Source organism: Rhinoderma darwinii, chromosome 3, assembly GCF_050947455.1.
Source record: "Rhinoderma darwinii isolate aRhiDar2 chromosome 3, aRhiDar2.hap1, whole genome shotgun sequence".
Lineage (NCBI taxonomy): Eukaryota > Metazoa > Chordata > Amphibia > Anura > Rhinodermatidae > Rhinoderma > Rhinoderma darwinii.
This window is the reverse complement of record NC_134689.1, coordinates 415,052,520-415,057,519: the sequence shown is the minus strand read 5'-3', so window position 1 is coordinate 415,057,519 and position 5,000 is coordinate 415,052,520. Positions and strand designations below refer to the sequence as shown.

At 38.8% G+C, this 5,000-nt stretch overlaps 4 non-coding genes across 4 annotated transcripts; all 4 read left to right on the top strand.

Moving 5' to 3' along the window:
- The first annotated feature begins 776 nt into the window (after nt 1-776).
- Nucleotides 777-849, top strand: TRNAM-CAU (transfer RNA methionine (anticodon CAU)). The gene has a single exon. It is a non-coding gene; the product is annotated as a tRNA-Met (tRNA).
- Nucleotides 850-1,500: 651 nt separating this feature from the next.
- TRNAM-CAU (transfer RNA methionine (anticodon CAU)) lies at nt 1,501-1,573 on the top strand. The gene has a single exon. It is a non-coding gene; the product is annotated as a tRNA-Met (tRNA).
- A 651-nt stretch (nt 1,574-2,224) lies between these two features.
- TRNAM-CAU (transfer RNA methionine (anticodon CAU)) lies at nt 2,225-2,297 on the top strand. The gene has a single exon. It is a non-coding gene; the product is annotated as a tRNA-Met (tRNA).
- Nucleotides 2,298-4,396: 2,099 nt separating this feature from the next.
- On the top strand, nt 4,397-4,469 carry TRNAM-CAU (transfer RNA methionine (anticodon CAU)). The gene has a single exon. It is a non-coding gene; the product is annotated as a tRNA-Met (tRNA).
- Nucleotides 4,470-5,000: the final 531 nt, after the last annotated feature.

The following is a 5,000-nucleotide window of genomic DNA, read 5'->3' as shown; positions in this document are numbered from 1 at the left end:
ATATATTTTTTCATTTTGCCGCTTTGAGCTTGTCTACAAACATCTGGTGGTTGCCTCGTTAGCGCAGTAGGAAGCGTGTCAGTCTCATAATCTGAAGGTCGTGAGTTTGATCCTCACACGAGGCACTGTTCAGTGAGTTTTTGTCTTCCTCCATTCATGCAGGAAATCGGGTTTTTCTGCCGAAACGTTTTTAATATATGAGGAAAGTGTTGTTGATTTCCTTGTCATTTTTGAGTGAGTAGAAGAGATGGGAATGATTTGAGCTTTAAATCCAAAATAGGATTTTGCCTAAAAAGAAACAATATTAAAGCAAAGTCCCAATCAGATTGGGTGAAATAGTCTGATGGTTTCTTATTTATTGGCGAAACTAGTTCATTAAAAAAAAGAAAATTAGCCAAACTGACAGGATAAAGGGGTTGTTGACTTGGAGTGAGAAGGGAACAATAGGAATTATTTGAGTTTCAAGCTCAAATAGGATCTGGTGAAAAGAGGAGGAATGGGTAAACAAAGATAAGTTAGAATTTATGGCCACAAAGAGCACTTTTATCCTATAACGCTCAACCTTTGAAAGTGCAAGACTAGTGAAAGGTTCTTTCCCATACCAGGAGTCAAACCCAGGCCACCTGGGTGAAAACCAGGAATCCCAACCGCTAGACCATATGGGAGCAGTTATTAAGTATAATGAGTCATGGACTAAGAAAAAGTGGGAATAAAGAAAATGTATATATATTTTTTCATTTTGCCGCTTTGAGCTTGTCTACAAACATCTGGTGGTTGCCTCGTTAGCGCAGTAGGAAGCGTGTCAGTCTCATAATCTGAAGGTCGTGAGTTCGATCCTCACACGAGGCACTGTTCAGTGAGTTTTTGTCTTCCTCCATTCATGCAGGAAATCTGGTTTTTCTGCCGAAACGTTTTTAATATATGAGGAAAGTGTTGTTGATTTCCTTGTCATTTTTGAGTGAGTAGAAGAGATGGGAATGATTTGAGCTTTAAATCCAAAATAGGATCTTGCCTAAAAATAAACAATATTAAAGCAAAGTCCCAATCAGATTGGGTGAAATAGTCTGATGGTTTCTTATTTATTGGCGAAACTAGTTCATTAAAAAAAGGAAAATTAGCCAAACTGACAGGATAAAGGGGTTGTTGACTTGGAGTGAGAAGGGAACAATAGGAATTATTTGAGTTTCAAGCTCAAATAGGATCTGGTGAAAAGAGGAGGAATGGGTAAACAAAGATAAGTTAGAATTTATGGCCACAAAGAGCACTTTTATCCTATAACGCTCAACCTTTGAAAGTGCAAGACTAGTGAAAGGTTCTTTCCCATACCAGGAGTCGAACCCAGGCCACCTGGGTGAAAACCAGGAATCCCAACCGCTAGACCATATGGGAGCAGTTATTAAGTATAATGAGTCATGGACTAAGAAAAAGTGGGAATAAAGAAAATGTATATATATTTATTCATTTTGCCGCTTTGAGCTTGTCTACAAACATCTGGTGGTTGCCTCGTTAGCGCAGTAGGAAGCGTGTCAGTCTCATAATCTGAAGGTCGTGAGTTCGATCCTCACACGAGGCACTGTTCAGTGAGTTTTTGTCTTCCTCCATTCATGCAGGAAATCGGGTTTTTCTGCCGAAACGTTTTTAATATATGAGGAAAGTGTTGTTGATTTCCTTGTCATTTTTGAGTGAGTAGAAGAGATGGGAATGATTTGAGCTTTAAATCCAAAATAGGATCTTGCCTAAAAAGAAACAATATTAAAGCAAAGTCCCAATCAGATTGGGTGAAATAGTCTGATGGTTTCTTATTTATTGGCGAAACTAGTTCATTAAAAAAAGGAAAATTAGCCAAACTGACAGGATAAAGGGGTTGTTGACTTGGAGTGAGAAGGGAACAATAGGAATTATTTGAGTTTCAAGCTCAAATAGGATCTGGTGAAAAGAGGAGGAATGGGTAAACAAAGATAAGTTAGAATTTATGGCCACAAAGAGCACTTTTATCCTATAACGCTCAACCTTTGAAAGTGCAAGACTAGTGAAAGGTTCTTTCCCATACCAGGAGTCGAACCCAGGCCACCTGGGTGAAAACCAGGAATCCCAACCGCTAGACCATATGGGAGCAGTTATTAAGTATAATGAGTCATGGACTAAGAAAAAGTGGGAATAAAGAAAATGTATATATATTTTTTCATTTTGCCGCTTTGAGCTTGTCTACAAACATCTGGTGGTTGCCTCGTTAGCGCAGTAGGAAGCGTGTCAGTCTCATAATCTGAAGGTCGTGAGTTCGATCCTCACACGAGGCACTGTTCAGTGAGTTTTTGTCTTCCTCCATTCATGCAGGAAATCGGGTTTTTCTGCCGAAACGTTTTTAATATATGAGGAAAGTGTTGTTGATTTCCTTGTCATTTTTGAGTGAGTAGAAGAGATGGGAATGATTTGAGCTTTAAATCCAAAATAGGATCTTGCCTAAAAATAAACAATGTTAAAGCAAAGTCCCAATCAGATTGGGTGAAATAGTCTGATGGTTTCTTATTTATTGGCGAAACTAGTTCATTAAAAAAAGGAAAATTAGCCAAACTGACAGGATAAAGGGGTTGTTGACTTGGAGTGAGAAGGGAACAATAGGAATTATTTGAGTTTCAAGCTCAAATAGGATCTGGTGAAAAGAGGAGGAATGGGTAAACAAAGATAAGTTGGAATTTATGGCCACAAAGAGCACTTTTATCCTATAACGCTCAACCTTTGAAAGTGCAAGACTAGTGAAAGGTTCTTTCCCATACCGGGAGTCGAACCCAGGCCACCTGGGTGAAAACCAAGAATCCTAACCGCTAGACCATATGGAAGCAGTTACTAAGTAAAATGAGTCATGGACTAAGAAAAAGTGTGAATAAAGAAAATTTATATATATTTTTTCATTTTGCCGCTTTGAGCTTGTCTACAAACATCTGGTGGTTGCCTCGTTAGCGCAGTAGGAAGCGTGTCAGTCTCATAATCTGAAGGTCGTGAGTTTGATCCTCACACGAGGCACTGTTCAGTGAGTTTTTGTCTTCCTCCATTCATGCAGGAAATCGGGTTTTTCTGCCGAAATGTTTTTAATATATGAGGAAAGTGTTGTTGATTTCCTTGTCATTTTTGAGTGAGTAGAAGAGATGGGAATGATTTGAGCTTTAAATCCAAAATAGGATTTTGCCTAAAAAGAAACAATATTAAAGCAAAGTCCCAATCAGATTGGGTGAAATAGTCTGATGGTTTCTTATTTATTGGCGAAACTAGTTCATTAAAAAAAAGAAAATTAGCCAAACTGACAGGATAAAGGGGTTGTTGACTTGGAGTGAGAAGGGAACAATAGGAATTATTTGAGTTTCAAGCTCAAATAGGATCTGGTGAAAAGAGGAGGAATGGGTAAACAAAGATAAGTTAGAATTTATGGCCACAAAGAGCACTTTTATCCTATAACGCTCAACCTTTGAAAGTGCAAGACTAGTGAAAGGTTCTTTCCCATACCAGGAGTCAAACCCAGGCCACCTGGGTGAAAAACAGGAATCCCAACCGCTAGACCATATGGGAGCAGTTATTAAGTATAATGAGTCATGGACTAAGAAAAAGTGGGAATAAAGAAAATGTATATATATTTTTTCATTTTGCCGCTTTGAGCTTGTCTACAAACATCTGGTGGTTGCCTCGTTAGCGCAGTAGGAAGCGTGTCAGTCTCATAATCTGAAGGTCGTGAGTTTGATCCTCACACGAGGCACTGTTCAGTGAGTTTTTGTCTTCCTCCATTCATGCAGGAAATCGGGTTTTTCTGCCGAAACGTTTTTAATATATGAGGAAAGTGTTGTTGATTTCCTTGTCATTTTTGAGTGAGTAGAAGAGATGGGAATGATTTGAGCTTTAAATCCAAAATAGGATCTTGCCTAAAAAGAAACAATATTAAAGCAAAGTCCCAATCAGATTGGGTGAAATAGTCTGATGGTTTCTTATTTATTGGCGAAACTAGTTCATTAAAAAAAGGAAAATTAGCCAAACTGACAGGATAAAGGGGTTGTTGACTTGGAGTGAGAAGGGAACAATAGGAATTATTTGAGTTTCAAGCTCAAATAGGATCTGGTGAAAAGAGGAGGAATGGGTAAACAAAGATAAGTTAGAATTTATGGCCACAAAGAGCACTTTTATCCTATAACGCTCAACCTTTGAAAGTGCAAGACTAGTGAAAGGTTCTTTCCCATACCAGGAGTCGAACCCAGGCCACCTGGGTGAAAACCAGGAATCCCAACCGCTAGACCATATGGGAGCAGTTATTAAGTATAATGAGTCATGGACTAAGAAAAAGTGGGAATAAAGAAAATGTATATATATTTTTTCATTTTGCCGCTTTGAGCTCGTCTACAAACATCTGGTGGTTGCCTCGTTAGCGCAGTAGGAAGCGTGTCAGTCTCATAATCTGAAGGTCGTGAGTTCGATCCTCACACGAGGCACTGTTCAGTGAGTTTTTGTCTTCCTCCATTCATGCAGGAAATCGGGTTTTTCTGCCGAAACGTTTTTAATATATGAGGAAAGTGTTGTTGATTTCCTTGTCATTTTTGAGTGAGTAGAAGAGATGGGAATGATTTGAGCTTTAAATCCAAAATAGGATCTTGCCTAAAAATAAACAATGTTAAAGCAAAGTCCCAATCAGATTGGGTGAAATAGTCTGATGGTTTCTTATTTATTGGCGAAACTAGTTCATTAAAAAAAGGAAAATTAGCCAAACTGACAGGATAAAGGGGTTGTTGACTTGGAGTGAGAAGGGAACAATAGGAATTATTTGAGTTTCAAGCTCAAATAGGATCTGGTGAAAAGAGGAGGAATGGGTAAACAAAGATAAGTTGGAATTTATGGCCACAAAGAGCACTTTTATCCTATAACGCTCAACCTTTGAAAGTGCAAGACTAGTGAAAGGTTCTTTCCCATACCGGGAGTCGAACCCAGGCCACCTGGGTGAAAACCAAGAATCCTAACCGCTAGAC